Source organism: Bombina bombina, chromosome 5 (genome assembly GCF_027579735.1).
Source record: "Bombina bombina isolate aBomBom1 chromosome 5, aBomBom1.pri, whole genome shotgun sequence".
Taxonomy (NCBI): domain Eukaryota; kingdom Metazoa; phylum Chordata; class Amphibia; order Anura; family Bombinatoridae; genus Bombina; species Bombina bombina.
This window is the reverse complement of record NC_069503.1, coordinates 34,396,492-34,410,147: the sequence shown is the minus strand read 5'-3', so window position 1 is coordinate 34,410,147 and position 13,656 is coordinate 34,396,492. Positions and strand designations below refer to the sequence as shown.

Sequence of the window (13,656 nt, the reverse complement as noted above, 5' to 3'; positions counted from 1 at the left end):
GACGTATGGGATATACATTCCTACCAGGAGGGGCAAAGTTTCCCAAACCTCAAAATGCCTATAAATACACCCCTCACCACACCCACAAATCAGTTTAACGTATAGCCAAGAAGTGGGGTGATAAGAAAAAGTGCGAAAGCATAAAAAATAAGGAATTGGAATAATTGTGCTTTATACAAAAAAATCAAAACCACCACAAAAAAGGGTGGGCCTCATGGACTCTTGCTAATATGAAAGAAATGAATTTATCAGGTAAGTTCTTACATAAATTATGTTTTCTTTCATGTAATTAGCAAGAGTCCATGAGCTAGTGACGTATGGGATAATGACTACCCAAGATGTGGATCTTCCACGCAAGAGTCACTAGAGAGGGAGGGATAAAATAAAGACAGCCAATTCCGCTGAAAATAATCCACACCCAAAATAAAGTTTAAATCTTATAATGAAAAAAACTGAAATTATAAGCAGAAGAATCAAACTGAAACAGCTGCCTGAAGTACTTTTCTGCCAAAAACTGCTTCAGAAGAAGAAAACACATCAAAATGGTAGAATTTAGTAAAAGTATGCAAAGAAGACCAAGTTGCTGCTTTGCAAATCTGATCAACCGAAGCTTCATTCCTAAACGCCCAGGAAGTAGAAACTGACCTAGTAGAATGAGCTGTAATCCTTTGAGGCGGAGTTTTACCCGACTCGACATAAGCATGATGAATTAAAGATTTCAACCAAGATGCCAAAGAAATGGCAGAGGCCTTCTGACCTTTCCTAGAACCGGAAAAGATAACAAATAGACTAGAAGTCTTTCGGAAATTCTTAGTAGCTTCAACATAATATTTCAAAGCTCTAACTACATCCAAAGAATGCAATGATCTCTCCTTAGAATTCTTAGGATTAGGACATAATGAAGGAACCACAATTTCTCTACTAATGTTGTTAGAATTCACAACCTTAGGTAAAAATTTAAAAGAAGTTCGCAACACCGCCTTATCCTGATGAAAAATCAGAAAAGGAGACTCACAAGAAAGAGCAGATAATTCAGAAACTCTTCTAGCAGAAGAGATGGCCAAAAGAAACAAAACTTTCCAAGAAAGTAATTTAATGTCTAATGAATGCATAGGTTCAAACGGAGGAGCTTGAAGAGCCCCCAGAACCAAATTCAAACTCCAAGGAGGAGAAATTGACTTAATGACAGGTTTTATACGAACCAAAGCTTGTACAAAACAATGAATATCAGGAAGATTAGCAATCTTTCTATGAAAAAGAACAGAAAGAGCAGAGATTTGTCCTTTCAAGGAACTTGCAGACAAACCTTTATCCAAACCATCCTGAAGAAACTGTAAAATTCTCGGAATTCTAAAAGAATGCCAGGAAAAGTGATGAGAAAGACACCAAGAAATGTAAGTCTTCCAGACTCTATAATATATCTTCCTAGATACAGATTTACGAGCCTGTAACATAGTATTAATCACAGAGTCAGAGAAACCTCTTTGACTAAGAATCAAGCGTTCAATCTCCATACCTTTAAATTTAAGGATTTGAGATCCTGATGGAAAAAAGGACCTTGCGACAGAAGGTCTGGTCTTAACGGAAGAGTCCACGGTTGGCAAGAGGCCATCCGGACAAGATCCGCATACCAAAACCTGTGAGACCATGCTGGAGTCACCAGCAGAACAAACGAGCATTCCTTCAGAATCTTGGAGATTACTCTTGGAAGAAGAACTAGAGGCGGAAAGATATAGGCAGGATGATACTTCCAAGGAAGTGACAATGCATCCACTGCTTCCGCTTGAGGATCCCTGGATCTGGACAGATACCTGGGAAGTTTCTTGTTTAGATGGGAAGCCATCAGATCTATTTCTGGAAGTCCCCACATTTGAACAATCTGAAGAAAAACCTCTGGGTGAAGAGACCATTCGCCCGGATGTAACGTTTGGCGACTGAGATAATCCGCTTCCCAATTGTCTATACCTGGGATATGAACCGCAGAAACTAGACAGGAGCTGGATTCTGCCCATACCAGTATTCGAGATACTTCTTTCATAGCCAGAGGACTGTGAGTCCCTCCTTGATGATTGATGTATGCCACAGTTGTGACATTGTCTGTCTGAAAACAAATGAACGATTCTCTCTTTAGAAGAGGCCATGACTGAAGAGCTCTGAAAATTGCACGGAGTTCCAAAATATTGATTGGTAATCTCACCTCCTGAGATTCCCAAACCCCTTGTGCTGTCAGAGACCCCCAAACAGCTCCCCAACCTGTCAGACTTGCATCTGTTGAAATTACAGTCCAGGTCGGAAGAACAAAAGAAGCCCCCTGAACTAAACGATGGTGATCTGTCCACCACGTCAGAGAGTGTCGTACAATAGGTTTTAAAGATATTAATTGAGATATCTTTGTGTAATCCCTGCACCACTGGTTCAGCATACAGAGCTGAAGAGGTCGCATGTGAAAACGAGCAAAGGGGATCGCGTCCGATGCAGCAGTCATAAGACCTAGAATTTCCATGCATAAGGCTACCGAAGGGAATGATTGTGATTGAAGGTTTCGACAAGCTGAGATCAATTTTAGACGTCTCTTGTCTGTCAGAGACAGAGTCATGGACACTGAATCTATCTGGAAACCTAAAAAGGTTACCCTTGTTTGAGGAATCAATTAACTTTTCGGTAAATTGATCCTCCAACCATGATCTTGAAGAAACAACACAAGTCGATTCGTATGAGATTCTGCTAAATGTGAAGACTGAGCAAGTACCAAGATATCGTCCAAATAAGGAAATACCACAATACCCTGTTCTCTGATTACAGACAGAAGGGCACCGAGAACCTTTGTAAAAATTCTTGGAGCTGCTGCTAGGCCAAACGGCAGAGCCACAAACTGGTAATGCTTGTCTAGGAAAGAGAATCTCAGAAACTGATAGTGATCTGGATGAATCGGAATATGCAGATATGCATCCTGTAAATCTATTGTGGACATATAATGCCTTTGCTGAACAAAAGGCAGGATAGTCCTTATAGTTACCATTTTGAATGTTGGTATCCTTACATAACGATTCAATATTTTTAGATCCAGAACTGGTCTGAAGGAATTCTCCTTCTTTGGTACAATGAAGAGATTTGAATAAAACCCCAGCCCCTGTTCCAGAACTGGAACTGGCATAATTACTCCAGCCAACTCTAGATCTGAAACACATTTCAGAAATGCTTGAGCCTTCGCTGGATTTACTGGGACACGGGAAAGAAAAAATCTCTTTGCAGGAGGCCTTATTTTGAAACCAATTCTGTACCCTTCTGAAACAATGTTTTGAATCCAAAGATTGTGAATTGAATTGATCCAAATTTCTTTGAAAAATCGTAATCTGCCCCCTACCAGCTGGGCTGGAATGAGGGCCGCACCTTCATGTGGACTTGGGAGCTGGCTTTGGTTTTCTAAAAGGCTTGGATTTATTCCAGACTGGAGATGGTTTCCAAACTGATACCGCTCCTGTGGGTGAAGGATCAGGCTTTTGTTCCTTATTGTGACGAAAGGAACGAAAACGATTATTAGACCTAAATTTACCTTTAGATTTTTTATCCTGTGGTAAAAAAGTTCTTTTCCCTCCAGTAACAGTTGAGATAATAGAATCCAACTGAGAACCAAATAATGTATTACCCTGGAAAGAAAGGGAAAGCAAAGTTGACTTAGAAGACATATCATCATTCCAAGTTTTAAGCCATAAAGCTCTTCTAGCTAAAATAGCTAGAGACATATACCTGACATCAACTCTAATGATATCAAAGATGGCATCACAAATAAAGTTATTAGCATGTTGAAGAAGATTAATAATGTTATGAGAATTATGATCTGTTACTTGTTGCGCTAAAGCTTCTAACCAAAAAGTTGAAGCTGCAGCAACATCCGCTAAAGATATAGCAGGTCTAAGAAGATTTCCTGAACATAAGTAAGCTTTTCTTAGAAAGGATTCAATCTTCCTATCTAAAGGATCCTTAAAGGAAGTACTATCTGCCGTAGGAATAGTAGTACGTTTAGCAAGAGTAGAGACAGCCCCATCAACCTTAGGGATTTTGTCCCAAAATTCTAATCTGTCAGATGGCACAGGATATAATTGCTTAAAACGTTTAGAAGGAGTAAATGAATTACCCAAATTATTCCATTCCATGGAGATTACTTCAGAAATACCATCAGGGACAGGAAAAACTTCTGGAATAACTACAGGAGATTTAAAAACCTTATTTAAACGTTTAGATTTAGTATCAAGAGGACCAGAATCCTCTATTTCTAATGCAATTAAGACCTCTTTAAGTAAAGAACGAATAAATTCCATTTTGAACAAATATGAAGATTTATCAGCATCAACATCTGAGACAGAATCCTCTGAACCTCTGAACCAGAGGAACCACTATCAGAATCAGAATGATGATGTTCATTTAAAAATTCATCTGAAAAAAAAAAGTTTTAAAAGACCTTTTACGTTTACTAGAAGGGGGAATAACAGACATAGCCTTCTTAATGGATTTAGAAACAAAATCTCTTATGTTAACAGGAACACTCTGAGTATTAGATGTTGACGGAACCGCAACAGGTAATGTAACATTACTAAAGGAAATATTATCTGCATTAACAAGTTTGTCATGACATTCATTACAAACAACAGCTGGAGGAACAGATACCACAAGTTTACAACAGATACACTTAACTTTGGTAGATCCAGCACCAGGCAGCGTTTTTCCAGAAGTATCTTCTGACTCAGTGTCAATCTGGGACATCTTGCAATATGTAATAGAAAAAACAACATATAAAGCAAAATTGATCAAATTCCTTAAATGACAGTTTCAGGAATGGGAAAAAATGCCAGCGAACAAGCTTCTAGCAACCAGAAGCAATAAATAATGAGACTTAAATAATGTGGAGACAATAGTGACGCCCATATTTTTTAGCGCCAAAAAAGACGCCCACATTATTTGGCGCCTAAATGCTTTTGGCGCCAAAAATGACGCCACATCCGGAACGCCGACACTTTTGGTGCAAAAAAACGTCAAAAATGACGCAACTTCCGGCGACACGTATGACGCCGGAAACAGAATTTTTATTTTTTTTGCGCCAAAAAAGTCCGCGCCAAGAATGACGCAATAAAATGAAGCATTTTCAGCCCCCGCGAGCCTAACAGCCCACAGGAAAAAAAAGTCAAATTTTAAGGTAAGAAAAAAAAAATTGATTGATTCAAATGCATTATCCCAAATATGAAACTGACTGTCTGAAATAAGGAACGTTGAACATCCTGAGTCAAGGCAAATAAATGTTTGAATACATATATTTAGAACTTTATATAAAAGTGCCCAACCATATCTTAGAGTGTCACAGAAAATAAGACTTACTTACCCCAGGACACTCATCTACATGTAGTAGAAAGCCAAACCAGTACTGAAACGAGAATCAGTAGAGGTAATGGTATATATAAGAGTATATCGTCGATCTGAAAAGGGAGGTAAGAGATGAATCTCTACGACCGATAACAGAGAACCTATGAAATAGACCCCGTAGAAGGAGATCATTGAATTCAAATAGGCAATACTCTCCTCACATCCCTCTGACATTCACTGCACGCTGAGAGGAAAACCGGGCTCCAACCTGCTACGGAGCACATAGCAACGTAGAATCTAGCACAAACTTACTTCACCACCTCCATAGGAGGCAAAGTTTGTAAAACTGATTTGTGGGTGTGGTGAGGGGTGTATTTATAGGCATTTTGAGGTTTGGGAAACTTTGCCCCTCCTGGTAGGAATGTATATCCCATACGTCACTAGCTCATGGACTCTTGCTAATTACATGAAAGAAAGTATGCTTTATTTGTATTAGTACACACTGTAGTTTATGTACATAAACAAAGTAATCTTCCAGATAGGGGTGTGACTTTAAACCTTGATGTGTCTTACAATGGAGAAAGGTATGAGAATAAGTTTTTTGTAGGAATTGCCCATTGCAATCATTCCGTAGTGTATAAATCAAACTACTTAAAATAAAGATTAAGGACACGCCTCAGTTAGATATTTGTAACAATTATAAAGAGAAGTATGAGTTTTGGGTGTGGTATAGTTATACTGATACTGATGATATATTTTCTACTTACCATATCTTTTATAAAGCATATGTATTTTCTCTTATTTAACGGGTATGGTATTTGCTATTTGGATTTGTAATTCCAGGTGTTTGACAGTGAAGGGAATTATCTTACCATAAAGATGTGTTTACCTTTAAAGAGATTTTGTAGATTTAATAATGTTATGATTGTATTCTTTCCTCATACAGGAGCGCAAGAGAATTTAGGTTGCATAAAAACAGAATTTATGCTTACCTGATAAATTACTTTCTCTTGTGATGTATCGAGTCCACGGATTCATCCTTTACTTGTGGGATATTCTCCTTCCCAGCAGGAAGTGGCAAAGAGAGCACACAGCAGAGCTGTCCATATAGCTCCCCCTCCAGCTCCACCCCCCAGTCATTCGACCGAAGGTTAGGAAGAAAAAGGAGAAACCATAGGGTGCAGTGGTGACTGTAGTTTAAACAAAAAAGCTACCTGACTTAATAGCCAGGGCGGGCCGTGGACTCGATACATCCCAAGAGAAAGTAATTTATCAGGTAAGCATAAATTCTGTTTTCTCTTGTAAGATGTATAGAGTACATGGATTCATCCTTTACTTGTGGGATACCAATACCAAAGCTTTAGGACACGGATGAAGGGAGGGACAAGACAGGTACCTTAAACGGAAGGCGCCACTGCTTGTAGAACCTTTCTCCCAAAAATAGCCTCCGAAGAAGCAAAAGTATAAAATTTGGAAAATTTGGAAAAAGTATGAAGCGAAGACCAAGTCGCCGCCTTACAAATCTGTTCAACAGAAGCCTCATTTTTTAAAACCCCATGTGGAAGCCACTGCTCTGGTAGAATGAGCAGTAAATGTTTCGGGAGGCTGCTGGCCAGCAGTCTCATAGGCCAAATGGATTATGTTTTTCAGCCAAAAGGAAAGAGAGGTAGCAGTCGCCTTTTGACCTCTCCTCTTACTAGAATAGATAACAAACAAGGAAGGTGTTTGTCTGAAATCCTTAGTTGCTTGGTAATAGAACTTTAAAGCACGAACCACATCAAGATTGTGTAACAGACGTTCCTTCTTCGAAGAAGGATTAGAACACAGAGAAGGAACAACAATTTCCTGGTTAATATTCTTATTAGACACAACCTTAGGAAGAAAACCGGGTTTGGTACGCAAAACTACCTTATCTGCATGGAAAACCAGGTAAGGTGAATCACATTGTAAAGCAGATAACTCTGAAACTCTTCGAGCAGAAGAGATAGCTACCAAAACTTTCCAAGATAAAAGCTTAATATCTATGGAATGTAAAGGTTCAAACGGAACCCCTTGCAGAACTGAAAGAACTAAATTCAGACTCCATGGTGGAGCCACAGGTCTATAAACAGGCTTGATTCTGACTAAAGCCTGACTAAACGCTTGAACATCTGGTACCTCTGCCAGACGTTTGTGTAAAAGAATAGACAAAGCAGATATCTGTCCTTTTAAGGAACTAGCTGATAATCCTTTCTCCAATCCTTCTTGGAGAAAGGACAATATCCTGGGAATCCTAATCTTACTCCATGAGTAACCCTTGGATTCACACCAAAAAATATATTTTTGCCAAATCTTCTGGTAGATTTTCCTGGTGACAGGCTTTCTAGCCTGAATCAGGGTATCAATATCCGACTGAGAGAAACCACGCTTTGATAGAATTCGGCGTTCAATCTCCAAGCAGTCAGACGCAGAGAAATTAGATTTGGATGCTTGAAGGGACCTTGTATTAGAAGGTCCTGCCTCATTGGTAGTGTCCATGGTGGGACATATGACATGTCCACTAGGTCTGCATACCAGGTCCTGCGTGGCCACGCAGGCACTATCAGAATCACCGAAGCCCTCTCTTGCTTGATTCTGGCAACCAGACGAGGGAGGAGAGGAAACGGCGGAAAAACATAGGCCAGATTGAAGGACCAAGGCGCTGCTAGAGCATCTATCAGCACAACCTGGGGATCCTGGGACCTGGACCCGTAAAGAGGAAGTTTGGTGTTCTGACGTCAGCTGGGCAAATACCTCTGGGTGGAGTTCCTACTCCCCCCGGGTGAAAAGTCTGATGACTCCGCCACCCAGTTGTCTACTCCTGAGATATGAATTGCTGAGAGATGGCAGGAGTGATCCTCCGCCCACCTGAATATTTTGGTTACTTCCGTCATTGCTAGGGAACTCCTTGTTCCCCCTTGATGATTGACGTAACCTACAGTCGTGATGTTGTCTGACTGAAATCTGATGAATTTGGCCGCAGCTAGCTGAGGCCATGCCTGAAGCGCGTTGAATATCGCCCTCAGTTCCAGAATGTTTATCGGGAGAAGAGCTTCTTCCTGCGACCATAAGCCCTGAGCTTTCAGGGAGTCCCAGACTGCACCCCAGCCCAACAGACTGGCGTTGGTCATTACGATGATCCACTCTGGTCTGCGGAAACACATTCCCTGAGACAGGTGATCCTGAGACAACCACCAGAGAAGAGAATCTCTGGTCCCCTGGTCCAGCTGTATTTGAGGAGACAAATCTGCATAATCCCCATTCCACTGTTTGAGCATGCATAGTTGCAGTGGTCTGAGGTGTATCCGTGCAAAAGGGACTATGTCCATTGCCGTTACCATTAGTCCGATTGTCTCCATGCACTGAGCTACAGATGGCCGAGGAATGGAATGAAGGGCTCGGCAAGTGGTTAAGAGTTTTAACTTTCTGACCTCCGTCAGAAATATTTTCATTTCTACCGAGTCTATCAGAGTTCCTAGGAAGGAAACTCTTGTGAGGGGGGAGAGAGAACTCTTTTTGATGTTCACCTTCTACCCGTGAGACCTCAGAAAGGCCAATACAATTTCCATGTGAGACTTGGCTCATTGGAAAGTCGACGCCTGAATTAAGATGTCGTCTAGATAAGGCGCCACTGCTATGCCCCGCGGTCTTAGAACCGCCAGGAGGGACCCTAGCACCTTTGTGAAAATTCTGGGAGCAGTGGCCAACCCGAAAGGAAGAGCCACAAACTGGTAATGCTTGTCCAGAAAGGCGAACCTGAGAAACTGGTGATGATCTTTGTGGATAGGAATGTGCAGATACGCATCCTTTAAATACACGGTGGTCATATATTGATCCTCCTGGATTAATGGTAAGATTGTCCGAATGGTCTCCATCTTGAATTTGTTTAGAATTTTGAGATCCAGGATTTCTGAAAGTTCCTACTTTCTTGGGAACCACAAACAGGTTTGAGTAAAAACCCAGCCCCTGTTCCGCAATTGGAACTGGGCGGATTACTCCCATTGTATGTAGGTCTTCTACACAGCGTAAGAACGCCTCTTTCTTTGTCTGGCCTGTAGACAGATGAGAAATGTGGAACCTTCCCCTTGGAGGGGAGTCCTTGAATTCTAGAAGATATCCCTGGGATACAATCTCTAAGGCCCAGGGATCGTGTACATCTCTTGCCCAGGCCTGAGCCAAGAGAGAGAGTCTGCCCCCTACTAGATCCGGTCCCGGATCTGGGGCTACCTCTTCATGCTGTTTTGGAGGCAGCTGCAGGCTTCTTGGCCTGTTTACCCTTGTTCCAGCCCTGGTAAGGTTTCCAGGCTGACCTTGGTTGGGAAGCGGTACCCTCTTGCTTTGCAGCAGGGGAGGATGAAGCGAGACCGCTCCTGAAATTCCGAAAGGAACGAAAATTATCTTGTTTGTTCTTTATCTTGAAGGTCTGAAATAATCTCTTTCAATTCAGGCCCGAAGAGGGTCTTTCCTTTGAAAGGGATGTTCAAAAGTTTGGATCTTGATGACACATCGGCCGACCAGGACTTTAGCCATAGCGCCCTGCGCGCTAAAATGGCGAAACCTGAATTCTTTGCCGCTAACTTAGCTACTTGTAAAGCGGCATCTGTGATAAAAGAATTAGCCAGCTTAAGAGCCTTAATTTTGTCCATAATATCCTCATATGAGGTCTCCGTCTGGAGCGCTTCTTCCAGCACCTCGAACCAGAAAGCAGCTGCAGTAGTTGCAGGAACAATGCACGCAATGGGTTGGAGAAGAAAACCTTGTTGAACAAAAATTTTCTTAAGTAAACCCTATAATTTTTTATCCATAGGGTCTTTGAAAGCACAACTTTCTTCAATTGGTATGGTTGTGCGTTTAGCAAGTGAAGAAATGGCCCCCTCCACCTTAGGGACCATCTGTCACGAGTCCCGCATGGGGTCAGATATGGGGAAAATTTTCTTAAAAACAGGACGGGAAACGAAGGGAATACCTGGTCTATCCCACTCCCTAGTAACAATATCCGCAATCCTCTTAGGGACCGGAACACATCAGTGTAAACAGGAAATTCTAGGTACTTGTCCATTTTACACAATTTCTCTGGAACCACCATAGGGTCGCAGTCATCCAGAGTAACTAATACCTCCCTGAGCAATAAGCGGAGGTGTTCTAGTTTAAATTTAAAAGCCGACATATCTGAATCTGTCTTAGGAGAAACCTTTCCTGAATCGGAAATTTCTCCCTCAGACAGAACATCCCTCACCCCAACTTCAGAGCATTGTGAGGGTATATCGGATACGGCTACTAAAGCATCAGAATGCTCAGTATCTGTTCTTAAAACAGAGCTATCACGCTTTGCAGGTAACACAGGCAGTTTAGATAAGAACTCTGAGAGGGTATTATTCATAACTGCCGCCAAGTCTTGCAAGGTAAAAGAGTTAGACGCACTAGAGGTGCTAGGCGTCGCTTGAGCGGGCGTAACTGGTTGTGACACTTGGGGAGAGGTTGACGGCCTAACCTCGTTACCTTCTGTCTGAGAGTCATCTTGGACCACATTTTTAAGTGCAACAATATGTTCTTTAAAGTATATAGACATATCAGTACAAGTGGGACACATTCTGAGAGGGGGTTCCACCATGGCATCTAAACACATTGAACAAGGATTTTCCTTGGTGTCAGACACGTTTAACAGACTAGTAGTAAAACAAGCAGGCTTGGAAATCACTTTAATCAAGTAAAAACACACTTTGAAAAAAACGTTACTGTGCCTTTAAGAGATAAAAAAGGCACACAATTTTGCAAAACAGTGAAAAAATGCAGCAAACTTTTCGAAATGTTTACAGTATGTACCTAAAGCATTAGTAAGATTGCACCACTAGCAATAAAAACGATTAACCCCTTAATGCCCAAACCGGATTGACAGTAAGCCAAAAAAATGGTTAAAAAACGGTCAGCACCTTCCCACAGCTCTGCTGTGGCCCTACCTGCCCTTAGGAACCAGATTTGTGGGGAAAAAAGCTTCTTATAGGCCCTCAAACTGCAGCCGGACCCTCCATGTGAAACAGCCTGAACTTCTAGTCAAATATAACTGCGCATCTGAGGCGCGAAATTAGGCCCCTCCCGCTTCACTACGGTGCTTGTGAGGCCTAAAGAGACACTCCCGAGTGTTTTAATAATAGCCATGTGGGTAACAACCCCTGAAAGAAACCCAAAGGAACCTTCAAAGTGTCTCAAAAAAACGATATTTTCAATAAAAACCGTTTGCCAAGAAAGTAGTGTCAACCAGCATAAACTAGCCCTGTTATGTAAGCTTGAAATTCCATACTTAGTCTCTGAATACAGCTTACCCTTCCCTCATGGGGATATTATCAGTCTTTTCTAGCAGTATCACAGTCTTGTCTAGAAATAAATGACTGAACATACCTTATTGCAGCCTAACCTGCAAACCGTTCCCCCCAACTGAAGTTTTCTTGCACTCCTCAGTCCTTTGTGGGAACAGCAGTGGATTTTATTTACATCATGCTAAAATCATCTTCCTCCATGCAGAAATCTTCATCTCCTTTCTGCTAGAGAGTAAATAGTACACACCGGTACCATTTAAAATAACAAACTCTTGCTTGTAGAAAATAAAAACTACATTTTTTCCACCACATTCACTTTACCCTTCCGATTGCTTAGAGCCGGCAAAGAGAATGACTGGGGTGTGGAGCTGGAGGGGGAGCTATATGGACAGCTCTGCTGTGTGCTCTCTTTTTTTTATTTTTTTTTTATTAGTAATTATTAAAAAAACAAGGAAATTATTACAACATTGACATGAGAGAATGAAGAAGACAAAAAAAAAGTTACAGTTCTCTAACTAGTATCCACAATGCATTCTAGAAACATCCTCGTTTTTTGTTTATATTTTCATTTAAGTTATAGTTTCTAAAGATTCCTTTCTTTATCAAATCAATTTATATTTTATAAGTTCTTAAATACATCCTTTAAGTTCTGCTAAGCAATCTTTCTTTGGCCCTATGTGCGGTCGAATGCCTTTTCGGCGTCTATGGCCACCAATACTGATTCTATGTCATGGGTCTTGGCGTATTCTATAAGGGTTAGGGCTCTAATAGTATTGTCCCTGGCCTCTCGGCCAGGGACAAATCCTACTTGGTCTGTATGGACTATGTCTTTAAGAATTAAGTTTATACGGTTCGCCAAGATTTTCCCCAGGATCTTGAGATCTGTGTTTAGTAGCGATATAGGCCGGTAGCTGCCTGGGTCTTCCTGTGGCTTTTCTGGTTTCAGAATTACAGATATGTGGGCTGCAAGAGAATTTTTAGAGAGTTGAGTGCCTTCATCTAACGAGTTAAAAAGTTTTAATAAATGTGGGGCTAGAGTAGGACAGTGTGTTTTGTAATATTGATTGGTTAGTCCGTCAGGTCCTGGGCTCTTACCCGTTGGGAGGCTCTTAATGGCTTTCACGATTTCTGTTAATGTTATGTCTGCTTCCAGGTCCGTCATCTGTTCTTGTGTTATTCTGATTCTTTTTTTTTATTAATTGTTTGTATATAAGTGATAGTTAGTATTTTGACTTTCTGCTTCTTTCAATAATGTTCTCCATTATCTTTTCTACTATATTTTCCCTTGAATTTTCCAGTTCTGTCTGGATAAGATGTTTTATTTGTAGATATGGTCAAATCTGTCCCTTAAAGGTATCCACTTGGTCGGTTAATTCTAGCATTGTTTTGATGTTTCCTTTTGTCATATTCATTACATCTTTAATTTGTCTGATTATTGGGCTTCCATCTTTTTTTTTTAAAGGGAAAGTGGTTTCCAGGTTCAAATCTGGGATTGCCCTGTATTGGCATATACATTATGATCTCTTTTATTGTTTCTAATTGTTTATTGACTTTTTTCCATGTCCATAGTGTATCTTTTATCATAGCAGTATTCTTTTGTTCTTTCGTTAATTCCCTTGTCGATGCAAACAGCAGGAATGTTAACTTCATTGGGTTGGCTAGTTTTTGTTCTAATTCTAGCCATACTGTCTGGCCTTTTTCCGTTATCCATTCTATTGCATATTTTGGTAGAATTGCCCAGTTATAATACTGAATATTTGGTAATCCTGCACCTCCACATTCTTGGGTAGCCTGCAGCTTCTTTAAGCTTATCCTCGCTTTCTTATCTTTCCAGATGAAGTTTTTGATTATTTTATTTATACTTATTAAGTCTGCCTTCTTTAATAGAAATGGTAACATTTGCATTGGATATAGTAGCCTTGGCAATATCATCATCTTAATTAGTTGTATTCTCCATGTCAGATTTAAA

The 13,656-nt window shown here is 40.7% G+C and overlaps 1 pseudogene; it reads right to left on the bottom strand.

Moving 5' to 3' along the window:
- Positions 1 to 12,849, bottom strand: part of LOC128661261 (zinc finger protein 208-like) — a 1,066,060-nt pseudogene extending 1,053,211 nt beyond the window's left edge.
- Positions 12,850 to 13,656: the final 807 nt, after the last annotated feature.